General features: G+C 37.3%; 1 protein-coding gene and 1 non-coding gene across 3 annotated transcripts in view; both read right to left on the reverse strand.

Moving 5' to 3' along the window:
- Positions 1-15,324, reverse strand: part of SMYD3 (SET and MYND domain containing 3) — a 778,672-nt gene that overhangs the window by 470,004 nt on the left and 293,344 nt on the right. The gene's annotated exons all lie outside the window — the stretch shown is intronic.
- Positions 5,863-5,969, reverse strand: LOC135277641 (U6 spliceosomal RNA). Its single transcript, XR_010345250.1, has one exon. It is a non-coding gene; the product is annotated as a U6 spliceosomal RNA (small nuclear RNA).

Below are 15,324 nucleotides of genomic sequence, written 5' to 3' on the forward strand. Positions count from 1 at the left end.
CTGCCCATCTCTCAGCATCTCTATCACCTTTTCCTCCCCTATAATTATAACCTCACTCCCACTGTCACACACAGAACTGATCCAAAGGACCTAAGAATTCTTCTAACCAATCTCCCACATAGTAAGAAGGGCCAACTGGAGACTGAAGTGAGAATGTCACGGGCTCAAGGTCAGGTAGCCAGTTACATGCAAAGCTGGGTCCTCACCTCATGTATGACTCCCAGTACAGTGCTCTTTCCACTACTCCACACAAGTCCACCTGGGCCTGTTCACCAGCCTTATCCAAGAAATGAACTATGAAACAGTTAGATTCACCTTGCTGTTCTTCCGCCATATAAAGCGCTTTGAGTCACAACTAGAAAAATAAGATAACACTGATGACAGCAATCAGATTAGACTCCTGTATCTGGAAGACACGTTGACATTTTAACCTTCTTTACCCTTAATCCATCTTATCCAGGAAGTAAGACTCATGAGGCCAATTCCACAATGAGTCTCCTCCCCAGACATTCACTCCAACGTTCAGCATCACGTCCATCAGTCAAACCTAAATCCTTCCTAATGACAATACTGAGGCAAAATCACAAAACCAGGCTTTTCAGATCTGGCTGAGAAGACACTAACTGAGCCCCTAAGTACAATGAGCATAATTAATATGGAGAAGACACATTTAGCACATTGCTAAATTTCTCTACACCCTCATTTTTAGCAGACTAAATAATTTTAGCCCCTTTAACTTTATCGTCTTTTTATTTTTATTTTTTGCTTTTTTTCTAACTTTATCTTCTAAATATATTTATGGCTTTTATCTAAGTACCCTGTAAATTGTCCATGTTGCTTTTTGAAAGCTACAGTCTAGAACCAAAAACAGGTAGCTAAAATGTTTAATATAAGACAAATTCCATCAACAAAAGTATTGGAAAGTCTGTACAAGCCCAGGACAATCAATGAAATTTGCATGTGAAAGAGGTAGTTTTCTGACAACAAATACTTTTCAATTAGACTAATTTATAAACTTGAGGAGTAAATAGAAACTACAAAGAAAACATCAAACGAGTCTTCAAAGCATTTTCAAGCACAAACCCAAATACAGTTTACTGGATGCCATTTAATTTGGCAGCTCTAACCATGTAGTTAAATATAAGGTTGGCATAAGAGATAAAGAAGTCAACAATGTCCAAGCTAAATCCCCTAAATATGGTCAGAACAATGTTAAGAAGCAAGGTGAGATACCAAGGAATATGCAAATAGGAATTCAATTTTCTACAAGATAAAGAAAGATAATTAAATAAAAATCCTGACTAGCTAGGGAAGTATGTCCAGCAGCAAAAAAATAATAATTATTATTATCTCATGTGTGCTATTGGTATAGAGTCTTGAAAATAATAGGCTGCTAAATTGCAAACATCAGGGAAGTAAAGTAATAGCTCAAAAGATTAATCTTAATCAAAGGATTAAGAAAACTGAGATTTCCAAACTGAATTTGAAAAGGAAACAGGTAAAAACAGGTCAGCTCATCACAAATGAGAAAGAAGCTTCTACTATTTGTCTGGCTGTTTTAAATTAATAAGCTGGAACGTTTGCAGGTTAAAAGTCCTATAAAAATGACACAGGGAGAAGTAAATGAGGTAGAAACAACAGTGTCTACACCTTCATAATAGAAAGGTATTACTAAAAGGATTTACAAGGTGCTAACATGATGTATATAGAAGTCAAAGAGCGTTAATAAATGATAAGAAAAGACATTAGGCGTGGAAGTAAAGCCAAAGGACTGGAAATAACTCCACCTACACGTACCAGATTATTCTAAACCAAGTAAGCCACTCCAAGATTCACAAAAGATCATGTTTTATTTTTCCCTGAGTGGCAGTATTCCCATTAGCACCAAACCAGTAAAGGCAGTTAGGTAGAAAAACCAAGAGTTAGAAGAATACAAGACCCTAGTCCTTTCTGAGATACTGTTACACAAATCGCTGAAACAATCTAAACATACATCTTGACTTAGAAAGTTCCCAGGCTTAAAATCCAAAGTGAAAGAAAAGCAAGTATATTGCCCTTTTTTCCTATTGGGAAAACCATGTCACCACTGAAAAATTAGAACAGATAAATAGTAATGGGTCAGTATAACGAGTATCTTTTATTTATAGAAGCACCCAGATTGGCATCAAACTCATCAACTCTTGGCTGTCTTCAACAATGACCAGGCCTCCTTTGGAGACGACTACTTCTTACCATCCTCAATCTGTACCTCAGATGTGTGACTTCTTGCCTAACAGTATCACAGATTACAGACTAAATGTTTGTGTCCTCCCCAAATTCTTATGTTGCAGCCCTAACCCTCTGTGGTTATATTTGAAGAAGGGGCTTCTCAGAGAGTAATTAAGGTTAAATGAGGTCATAGGCTGGGGACCTGATACAACAGGATTAGTGTCCTGATAGATAGACACCAGAGAGCTCATTCACTTGCTCCCTTCCACCCTGTGGGCTTGCAAGAGGAAGGCCATGTGAGGACTTAGCAAGAAGGCACCATCTGCAAGCCAGGAAGAAAGTCCTCACTAGAAACCTAGTGGATCGGAACCTTGTCTTAGGCTCTAGTCTCTAGAACTACGAGAAAATAAATTTCTGTGTTCTAAGCCACCCAGTCTGCAGTGTTTTGTTATAGTAGCCTGAGGTGACTCAGACATACCTACCATATTGATGCTTAATAGTGACTACCCAAACAGCAGGAATAAAAGTTTCAATTTATTTCTTACATTTCCTAACTCAATGCTCTGTAAGGCTGGATGTTTTAGAAATGCTTCTTGAACATAATAATTGTTTTTAAAAGTCTCAGACTACAATAACAGCCATCACTTTCTGTAAGCACTAAAGGTGTTATAAGCCAAGAATTTTTAAAGGCAAATAAATTTTTCTTCTTATCTAAAAAGCTGCCTGGAGAATGCTTACTCTTCCTTTACTCACTACTGAAAACTGTCAACAGCAATTCAAGTAATATAATTCCTGTTCCTTTTTTTTTTTTTTTTTTTTTGGAGGTAGTCTCACTCTATCCCCGAGGCTAGAGTGCAATGGCGCACTCTCGGCTCACTGCAACCTCCGCCTCCCAGGTTCAAGAGATTCTCCTGCCTCAGACTCCCGAGTAGCTGAGATTACAGGCACCTGCCACCAAGCCCAGCTAATTTTTGTATTTTCAGTAGAGATGGGGTTTCACCAGGTTGATAATTTCTTTTTAAGAATTACAAACAAACAAAGTATCTTGTATGAGGGTAATTTATGTCCACATGTGTGGTAAAAAGACCAAAAAGCACTTATGCAATTTTTATATACATCAGATACTTTAGTTCCTTGATTCTACGCCAATTTACCTAAATATTAACAAAGTTAGGACAGTGGACCTTGGGCTTAGAGAATATTACATTGTGGAATCACAGAATCATGAAATCACAGAATCACAGCCTAGAGGTTTGTCTCGGTCAACCTCATTACTTTTTTAAATGCGGAAAACCAGAGTTCAGTATCTCGCTCAAAGTAACATAAATAGTTCCCTTAATTCCCAGAATTGTGTTTTTTTTACTGTATTGTTAAGCAATAATTTTCTGTAAAGTAAAATAATTCTCAAAATTAATAAACACATACAAAAGATTTAACTCACTAATTAGGGAACCAGTAAGATGCCAAGTCTAATTTTTAAAAGAATTCAAAGAAGAAACAAATAAAAAGAAATGCCAGCAAGATGTAAAATTTGCAAAACTAGTCAATATGCATAGAACAATAATCTAATGCATCCTCCAAACACAATTGGCATGTTATGGACAAGAATAATGTGCTCTACTGTCTGTTTTCTACAATGCACACAATTCTAATACAGCTCAAAGACAATGAAAGGCAGAGCTAACCTGGATGGTTGAGCTAGACAGAGCATGCTTTTTTTTAAAAAAAAAAAAAAAAATCATTTCAAAGTCTTTCACAACTTTTCCTCACAGTCTCTTACCATGTACAAGTACTCTCAAACTAGAGAACAGCATGATGGGTGAGTTTAACAAACAGAATTTAGAATTCTTGTTTCATTGCTAACTTTCTGAAAGGCCTGAGAAAAAGACCCAAGTTATGGCATTAAGTTTGCTTTTTAAAAACTGTGAAAAAAACAAGCACATCTTAAAACTACAAGCTTTGAAACTTTTAAATTTCTTAATTAAAATATTTCCAGATTCAGTTCATTTTTTTTTGAAACAAACATAATTAACAAGTCATCGTTTGAACAGAAAACCATGAATTAAACGAGCAAACAAACAACCCCACAATAATGAAACCCATTCCTTAGAGATAATGACAATGCAAAGTACAAGAAAACCATTTTTAAGCATTAGTTCATGTCAGCACCTATTGATGGAAATATTGCTAGTGAGTCCCCCTAAGAACAGCTTTTTCATTGTCATATCAATAGTCTTTGTGGCTCACATTCCTCACATGTACTAAGGGCAGTCATGATAAAAAAAAAAAAAAAAACGTATCTAGCACACCTCTTGGTGTCAAGTTGTAAAACTTCAACTTGTTTTGGTAATGTTAAGAATGTATAATAAATACGGATTTATTAATTTACAATAAAACACTAATGGGTGAAAGGACCAGACACCCATCCTCTGACCTGCATGTTTCCTCCCTGCACAGGAAGTCAAACCATAATCAGAATGTTGTTTTGTCTGGCATCACAGCAACAGCAATGAGCTGCATACACCATGAAGCACATTGGATTATTCATTCATCCAACATGTTCTGGCCTATAGCTAGAAATATAGCCATGAACATGAGAGATCAGAATCCTGAGCTTGTAGAGTTTATAACCTCCAGGTTGGACTCTGAAAATGAGATCTCCTTGCCACAGGATCTGTGCAGGATGATCCTAGTTCTAGCTTTCTCTGGCCTAGATAATGCCTAATGGAGCCCTGCAAATATTCACTGTACTATTTAAAAAATATGTTTTTTTTCACTTTAACCATTTTAAGTGTACACTTCAATGGCATTAAGTTCAAAATGTTGTGTAATCATTACCACTATTTCCAAAAGGTTTTTGTCATCCCAAACAGAAACTCTGTAATAAGTTTGCTTTTTAAAAGTGTCACAAGTTAATAACATTTCTAGTTGACATATCATATTTTTTAAAAAAGTATCTATCTTAAGAGCTCAATTATTAAGGCCTGCCCATAATGTGTTTCTTTAAGAGGTCTGGGTCAGGTGTGGTGGCTCACACCTGTAATCCCAGCACTTTGGAAGGCCAAGGTGGGTGGATTGCTTGAACTCAGGGGTTCGAGACCAGCCTGGGCAACATGGTAAGACCCTATCTCTACTAAGAACACAAAAAAAAGGCCAAGCACAGTGGCTCAAGCCTATAATCCCAGCACTTTAGGAGGCCAAGGCGGGCGGATCACGAGGTCAGGAGATCAAGACCATCCTGGCCACCATGGTGAAACCCCATCTCTACTAAAATACAAAAATTAGCTGGGCATGGTGGCACGGGTCTGTAATCCCAGCTACTCGGGAGGCTGAGGCAGGAGAATAGCTTGAACCCAGGAGAGGGAGGTTGCAGTGAGCCGAGACTGCGCCACTGCATTCCAGCCTGGCAACACAGCGAGACTCTTGTCTCAAAAAAACACATAAAAAGGAGCTGGGCATGGTGGCACACACTTGCGGTCCCAGCTACTCGGGAGGCTAGCGGGGAGGATCACTAGAGCCTGAAGGGAAAAGCTGTAGTAAGCCAAGGGCATGCCACTGCACTCCAGCCTGGGTGACAGAGCAAGACCCTGACTCAAAAAACAAAGAGGTCTGTATGTTTATTTAGCCATTGTGTTTTTCTAATTTTATTATATTAAAAATATGAAGTGTTTCACAAATTTGCATGTCACCCTTGTGCAGGGGCCATACTCATCTCCTCTGTCTCATTCTGATTTTTTAGTATATGTGCTGCTGCAGCATACACTAGCCATTGCGTTCTGATTCTATAACTGTTTTCCAAAAGGCAAACTTATTTCTAAGTTCTTAAAGAGAAAGGTACCTCACTGTCATGTCCTCCCTCCCACCCCACTGCACAGAGGTGCTTTCAGCTACAATGCACACTATTTCATCCAACTCTTACAAATATCTAAAGAGAAGTTACCATCACCTTTTTAGAGACAAGGAAGCTAAGACCAGCAGAAATGATGTTTCTCAAAGCTACTCAGCTACCAAGGGAAAAATGCAAGCATCGGTAACAGTTATTCCATAATGGAGTCATGACTGACTGGATAAATGTATGTTTGTTTTTATTATACACTTAATATTAACTGGTTCTAAGATTGAATACTCCATTAAATTTGTTATTAAGATATATACTCCTATAACAAGAAGGGACATATAAGAAAGATGAAAAGGTTTTAAAGACACAGGAAAGGCTAAAGAAGTGATTTTACATGGATAAAATCTGGGAGAAATTTTCAACCTATATCCCTACAAACGGGTGATATGAGTCACTTAGGGTGGCTGCCTTTTTTCTGAAAGCTGTCATACATCTCCACGGGCAAAATAAAGAAAAAGAGACTCTACAGTTCATTGATGTATGTATCATGGTAGCACTCTGTGGTTTTATGACAAATTGAAACTCCATCATATGCCGCTTTTAAAGCCCAAATAACTAAAATAAAAACTCCTAGGGAGAGCAAAGGCAAAATACTGTCCATTGTATGTGCTAGGAGACACGTGTCTCTAAAAGCAACATGTGAATTTCTCTTTTCAAGAAAATGTTTAAAGGAACTGGTACGATAACAAACAAGGAAAAATACGGAGAGCAGTTTAAAGTCAGTATTTTGTTTTTGTAGAGTCTAATTTATTTTGAGAAATCCTTATGACAACTCCTCTCTGAGTAAGGAGCTCAAAGGAAAGGTAATAGAGACTAGTTCTTAAATGCAGAAGTCCAAAAGACTAGTATTTAAGGTCCAAGTCTATCACTCACTAAGTGTCCGATCTTGGCCATATTACACAATCTCTCTCACTCTGTTTCCTCAAAATAATACCGCCTAACAAAGGATTATGTAAAATAGTACATGTAAAGCACCACACACAGACCGTAGCATATACTGTGAGTTTTATTTAAGCATTAAAAAGCATGGGAAGTGGGCAGTCACTGAAGCACATTGATTTAAATTATTACTCAATTAGACTAAATTCAAAAAAAAAATGACGATTTCTTTGTCCCATTCCCCGACCCACACACAAAAAGCCAACAACTACACTAAATAATAGAAGACAGTCGAGGTCAAGATTTTCAACTTGTTCTCCAGCTATTATTTTTTCTTCCCACATACTATTTTGGATTAAGGTATTTCAAGGGACCAAAATCAAAGCAGAACAGAAGGAAAGCAAGAGAAAATGGAAAGTAGGAACTGGAAAAGCCAGGATCAGAAACATACACAGAATCTCCTCATGACATCAGTAAAGCTTACCATGCAACATTCAATAGGTAAACAGTGATGACTGGCTGACACTGGGTTCAAGACATTATTCCACACGCCCCACATACTGAATACTCTAAGGTAGTTCAGAGAGAAACTGAGGGGAAAGACAGAGAAAATACACCTCACAGTTCATTCTGTATGTGACTGTTTTACACACAGGAGTTTAAATGGTTTGGTACCAACTAAAGACCAACTAATCAGTTCTCCATGGAAGCAGCAAAATATAAAAATATCCTTGAAATCAGTACAGAGCCTTTCTGCTAGGGTCTGGTGATGCGGTTTTGAGATTCCTTGTCTTGGATCATTCCTCATTTGTTGGACCCACAAATAATGGTCCTGCCTAGAACCATCACCACAAGTTAGAGTGAAAAAATGCCAGAGGACTAGGCTTGTGGGTAAAAAACTCAACATTTTTCTCATGATCGACCTTGGGTGGCCTTAACAAGTTATATAAGGTTGTTATTTCTACAGAAAGACACTGCATTTTCAGAACATCTCTAGGCACAAAAATTAGTCACACAACTGAAAGACAAGAAAATTTTAAGCATATATTATAAATAAATGTGAATACTAAGGGGTGTGTATTCAAATACATGAATAGCTCTGAAAAGAATAAGACAAAAATATCAAACATATTTGAAATCAGAGAGATGTCTTCTGGGAACTAAATTCTTGCATGAAAGGAGAAAACTGGAAAGGTCTTCAGGGGTTCCGGTACCTGTTCCACCATTAATTCATAATGTGTTGCTGGAAAAAAATCTTAAGTGTCTTCAAGCCTCATTTTCCTTATCTGTTTCTGTCCAAGATCTCACTGGGTTCTTGTAACAATCAAATATGATAACAGTTATTCTTGAAATATGGCCACAGACCAGCGGCATCAGTAACACAGGAACTTGTTCAAAATGCAATTGAGTCCCACCCAGCCCTACTAAATGAGAAACTTCAGCAATCAGTTATTCTGATGCATCTTAAAGTTTGAGAACCACTGCACAAAAACAGATACGACCTGAAAATCTTGGAACACTGAAGAGTTACTATGGAAAAAATTAAGACTATTACATTGTTTGAAGATTTTAAGAACTTCCACTTGCAACTGGACATAGAAGTGGCTATGTGTGGCTTTTGTTGTTGTTTTTGTTGTTCTTGTTGAAACAAAGCATCACTCTGTCACCCAGGCTGGAGTGCAGTGGTATTGTTAGAGCTCACTGTAACCTTGAATTCCTGAGCTCAGCCTCCCAAGCAGCTGGAACCACAGGCATGTGCCATCATGCTCAGCTAATTTTTATTTTATTTACATATTTCCTTTTTTATTTTATAAGAAAAGAGGTCTAATTGGAGAAATCTGCAAAAAGAAAGAGGTTACAGAACTCATGCAACTTTGGAACCCAGCAGGGCAGTCATTAAATCTTAAAGCTCCAAAATAATCTGGCACATTTTTAATTTTTCTTTTGTAGTGACGAAGTCTTGCTATGTTGCCCAGGCTGGTGCTGAACTCCTGGGCTGAAGAGATCCTCTTACCTCAGCCTCCCGAAATGCTGGAATTACAGGTGAGAGCCACTGGTCCTAACCTATGTGTGGCTTTTTTAAAGGCCAGATTCACAATTAATGTAAATGCTACAATAAAATAAAATCCAAAATTATGGCACCTATCAATGTTAAAATGCACTGTTATTTCTTCGTAACTTTAAAAGAATTGGGGGAAAGAAATAAAATTAGTAATGATTACATATTCTTTTTTTTTTTTTTTTTTTTTTTTGAGTCTCTCACTGTTGCCCAGGCTGGAGTGCAGTGGTACGATCTTAGATCACTGCAATCTCCACCTCCCAGGTTCAAGTGATTCTTCTGCTTCAGACTCCTGAGTAGCTGGGATTACAGGTGTGCACCACCACACCCAGCTAATTTTTGTATTTTTACTAGAGACGGGGTTTCACCATGTTGGTCAGGCTGGTCTTGAACTCCTGACCCCGTAATCCACCCATCTCAGCCTCCAAAAGTGCTGGGATTAGAAGTGTAAGCCACTATGCCCAGCCTACATATTCTTTAAAAGAGTAAATATTAGACTAAACTTATTTCAATCCAATTATTAATAAATAAAGTGAATTTGAGATTAGGTCTCTCTAGGGAAAAAGAAGAACAATAAGTCTTCCCAGGATCTTTACATTTTCTTGGCAACAGTAATGCATTCATTGCTTTTAAAAGGTAAAAGGTAAAATAAAATAAAAAATAAAGAAGAAATTAGTTACAAAAGATGCATTTCAATTGATAATGGAGGCTTTTAATGTAATAATTATAGGAAATCTTGGAGGAGTTCCAATAAGTAGCGCCGAATTAAGAACAAAATATGCTAAGAAAATGAAGACGTCGTATTAAGATTGTTTTACATTCTATAGTCTAGTTAAGCCCAATAAAACATGTTAAAACAAACAAAAATATTCCTCAGAAATATCCTTAGGCCCCATTTATTGTCATATCTCATTTATTACATCTAGTTAAGAAAATACAGCACTTCAGCCTCTGACAAATTAGAGACAACCTGAGAGTCACATTGGTAGAAATACACATATCTGAAAAAAGTCTGGGGTGAAAGTAAGGAAGAAGAGATTTGAAGAGTAAATTAACATTTAAAATACAGTAAGATTATATAGAAATAGTTCAATGAAAAGACTTGCCCATAAAAAGCAAAATTATCAACTATCTGGAGATTTAAACTAGACTGTATTGATGAATAAATTCTTCAGAACATGTTTATTTGTATGATTTTCTTTTATGTACCCTTCAATAAAACTTACACTACACAGTATACTAGACTAAGTGCCCAGGCAATGAGAAAAGAGGCAACCCCGGCAGTGGTCTTGTGGTTTGGCCTACTGTATGAAGACAGCAAGCCATCATTCATTCACCCACCACTATCACACTGGTAGCCCCACATTCCTCTCCAGGTTTCTTCCCCACGGTACAAATCAGATCAAATCAGTTGTTATTTATAATCAGCAAAAAGGATGGAGAGGCCTTATAGTTACATTAGACACAGGCCTAGTGGTCTTCTCTTATTTCCTCAGAGATGGCCTCAGGAAGGAGCCACCAGCACTACAGCAGCACATTTCCTGCAAAGCTACAATCAGTTCTTCCAAGCAGTGAACAGCTACTATGGTACTCTCAAGCTCTCTAGGTACTCACACTTTTTTCCCTCTTTAATTCTAGGCCTTCTTCTCTTTCTTCCCTGATTTTGTGTCCCCTTTCAAACTTTCCCTTTTATACATCAAAATGGCAAGAGCAGCAAAACATCCTAAATCATGCTCAATAAAGCCAGTGCTGGGGAACAAAATGGATACAAATTTATCATTATATTCTCTTTCATTTGGGGGTGGCACACAAGAGCAGTATACTGTTTTTACGTACTTCTCTATAACTGCATAGCACTAAAGGTTCCTGATTCCATCATGAAATTTAAGAGGCACATGAGCAATGGTACTATATTGGGAAAGTTAAAACAAAAGATGTATTAACCTCTGGGTTGTTGTTTTAAAAAAGTATCATGGGGTCTACACACTTCCTAAAGGGAAAAGTAAACATTTTTTTGAAGATTTTATGTACCATAGTTTTTCACAGACGTTATCTCATGAGTAGATATGCCAAACATAGCTGTGCTATCCAAAAGCCAGTCACTAACCACATGTAGCTATTTCAATTTAAAGCATAATTAATTAAAATTAAATTGAAAATTCAATTCCTTAGTCACATTCAACACATTTCAAGTGTTTGATACATGAAAACGGCTACTGACTGCCATACTGCACAGCAAAGAGAGCTGAATACTTCCATTATCGCAGAAATCCTATGGCACAACAATGATCTAAGTCTTTCTCCCCCATGAAGATTTTCCACAAAAATGTCTGAAAAATTAGGTTTGGTCCCTCTGGTACAATGAAGATTAATTCTTTCACACTAAAGCTGTTAACTAGAATCTGTATACACATGCTCTATTGTACCTGCAGCCAGGTTTTCACCACTGCAAGTTTCCATACTATACTTGGCCTACTGAGAGCTCCAGTCTTTCAAAAACTCTTAATACATCTGAACCTCTCTTGAATGGCTGGCAAAGGTTTGGATCAAAAAAGACATCACATTTTTGCACATATGACATAACTGGCCCATATGAAGTGTGATCCCCGGGGCAGTGACAAAACTAAGTTTATGCTACTGAGGTTTTGCTTGCCCAGGAAATATAAAGGACTTTTGTGACTGTGAAGACCCTAAATAACCTAATGGTTTTAATAATCAGGACAAAAAATATTTTAATGGGTATAATGTCATTATCAAACCACAAAAAAAGCTATACATGAAACAGAGTTCAATTTTGGTTAGATTTCCTTTAAAGTCTCATAGGACTCATGTGGCATGGGGCCTCTGTGACAATAGGTAAATTTTCATAAATGCTTAAGTACATCTGGATTCTATTCCAGTGACCTACAGGGTAATACATTATAATGTCAGTTTCACAGGTACATTCAAATCCTATTCTCCAAAACCAGAAATGGCCCAGGAATTCCTAGTCCACATGATATGTTGCTGAAGGAACACACAGATACACAAATGCACATACACACACACACATGCACACACTGAAATAATATTATAACCATTTACCTTTCTTCTAAATTTTACCTTCTGTGGTTCAGACTTTACCTGTGTTGACAAAAAATGCCTCTTACTAAGTTATTACCCTGCAGGTCACTGTAATACAACATCACATACCTGGATTATTATAATAAGTGAAGGGTTCTTTCATATAGCTCAACGGAAGGATAGGAAGCTCTATGAAAACTCTGATTTTTGCTTCATTTTTAACCAAAGGATTCAGAGCCTTTGTCATTACCAGCTGTTGCAGTGGTTGGCTGCCTGTGATAATAGGCTGCCTTTCACCTGAAAGAATGAAGGGGTGTTTCTCAGAGTAATATCTTACCATACAGAGGATGATACTGTCTTAAAACCTAGTGAAAATCAATTTCACTGTCATTTCTTTTTTTTTTTTTTTTTGAGACGGAGTCTTGCTCTGTTGCCAGGCTGGAGTACAGTGGCGCAGTCTCGGCTCACTGCAACCTCCGCCTCCTGGGTTCAAGCGATTCTTCCGCCTCAGCCTCCCAAGTAGCTGGGACTACAAGCGCGTGCCAAACGCCTGGCTAATTTTTGTATTTTTAGTAGAGACAGGGTTTCACCATGTTGGCCAGGACGGTCTCGATCTCTTGACCTCGTGATCCACCCGCCTCAGCCTCCCAAAGTGCTGGTATTACAGGCGTAAGCCACCGCGCCCAGCCGGTCATTTCTTTATTAAAAAAAAAAACACCTCCTTTGCAGAAATATCACTGAGATGTCACGTTTAAATTTTTTTCTACTTCATATTATTTATAAGCCAATATTTTTTATATTTTTGGCAGTTCTTTAGGCCTGGGCAGGGGTGACATTTGCCCAGAATACATCTGATATGGTCTGCTGGTTGCTTCTAAATATCCTGTTTTGACTGATCAATGCTTGCACAGTGCTTGTTATTAACTACTAGACAGTAACTCCTGGATACAGACACTGCTGCTTGTCTTTTCTCCTTTGTGTAATTAAGGTAGTAAATGTCCAACAAAAAGCAAGATTCCAAGGGGTCAGTTGCTGACCTATTTGCATTTCTAATTCTAATCCAAATTAAATAAATGGAAAATCCACTATAAAAGAAAAGTACAAAAGGCAATCTTCACAATCATTACCCAGGGAATCATTGCTTTGTATAAAATCATTAAAAATTATCTTGAAAAATAATAAAAGCAAATTGACTGAAACAATTATACAATTCTAAGAAATGTTCTTAGAAAAGTTATTTTAAGTATTATTCTTTTAAATTTTAGTTTTGGCAATTCTCAACTGTAACTACAATAGAACATTCCTCCCCAAAGAAAAACAAATTTAAAACTATTTATTTCACAATTTTGGTCACCAACATTTAACAGAAATACTTGCTTAGTATAGCAGCTCATGCCGCTTAAAAAATTTAGAAGTTAAAATGTTTACACAGGGCCTGGAGACAAAGAAAACTCATTAGCAATAAGCAAAAGGAGTGCCTTAATCTTGTTTCCTAAAACCATTCTCCAATAAAAGAAAACAGGGCACAGTGAAGAAATGGCTGCTTCTAGGATATGAGCAGAAAACATACAAAATAAGCCTGGAGCATCTTGTAATGATGGGAATGGAGGAGGTGCTAAAGAAAAAAAAAATCTTCACAATGATGAGCATATGTCAAACAGACACAGAAATCAGCTGAAAAAGTTCCCTGTGGTCAAGTTAGAATATTTTGGGCAAGAACATAAAGTTGTATCGGATTATAACTGAAGGTATAAAATAAATTGTGTATGAATACATACTGATATAAATAAAAGACAAATATCCTGTGGAGAGGAATTCCAAATGATTCACGTATTAAATACTCCTCCTTCAAGCAAGTGGAACGTGACTCCCCACTCCTGAAGTGTGGGCGGTGCATAGTGACTTCCTCGTGAAGAGTACGGTACGGAAGGGAAGAGGAGTAACTCTGCAGTAGGGAAGCCTGACAAACACAAACATAGCCTCAGCCAGGCGATCAAGGTCAAAAGCAACAAGTCAAGTTGACAGAGCATATTCTGGGGGTAGGATGTAGTGAAAATGGCACTTTATCTCTGTGGTCTTCCTCCCCAAAATCCGTAACCCCACTCTAATCATGGACAAAATTTCAGACAGATATTAACCTTCTTTCCACATAAGGTACATTCTACAAAATACGTGACCAATATTCCTTAAAACCATCAAGGATCATCAAAAACAAAGAAAGTACGAAAAACTGTAACAGCCAAGAGAAGCCTAAAGCAACATGATGAGCAAAGATAATGTGTCATCCTACGTGGGATACTGCTACAGGAAAACACATCGAGTGAAAACCAAGGGAATCTGGATAAAGTATGGACATGACTTCGTAACAGTATATCAATATTGGTTCATTAACTGTAACAATGCACCATACTAATGCAAGGTGTTAACAGGGAAAACAGTACAGGATCTATAGGGCAACACTCTGTGCTCTTCACAATTTTGCTATAAATCTCTACTTTCTAAAATTTAATTTTAAAAATTTATATAATCTTTCCAACACTAAATCACACTGCATACAATTTTTAGTTTTAAAAATATGTATTTGTTTGTCATTGTAATTGTGGTTAAGAGTGTGGGCTTGGATCAAACTGCTTGGATCTGAAACCAGATACCCTAAGTTGATTTTCACTATTAATAGTTATGTGCTTGACCTGTATACAGTATATAGTTAACATGGGCCCATTCTGACGTCAGTTATGTTCAGCAGTGTTTGCTTTCCCCGTAAGAGAAAACAAGACAAATAAGGCCCAATCAGCCCAAAGCTTCTTAACACAGGGTAGCCATATTTAGTCAAGAACCAGGCACATGTGCTGAGTATTACAGGGACTAACCCGGGGCAACCTGGACCCCCATTCACAGTCAAAGCAGGTTCTCTTTCCCAAGAACAGATGTAACCAGCAACGTGATTAATGCCTCTGAGCAAAGTGCAGGGCTGATTTTAAGAGCTGTCAGCAATTTCACATGATATGAACTCTACCTATTTATTTCTAATATTCAAATGAGCTCAACTAATTAAATACTATTTTATTTTTATAAGCAAAAAAGCATTAAAATGAATTTGATAAAACATCTGAAGACACGTTCAATAAGAACGACCAGGGTATATACTATGTTACTCATCTTTTTTAAAGTTTACATGTTAAAAGATTTACAACTTCTTTCCTACCAATGAATGCTT

Source organism: Aotus nancymaae, unplaced genomic scaffold (genome assembly GCF_030222135.1).
Source record: "Aotus nancymaae isolate 86718 unplaced genomic scaffold, 86718_ANA_hifiasm-v0.15.2.pri h1tg000032l_0, whole genome shotgun sequence".
Classification (NCBI taxonomy): domain Eukaryota; kingdom Metazoa; phylum Chordata; class Mammalia; order Primates; family Aotidae; genus Aotus; species Aotus nancymaae.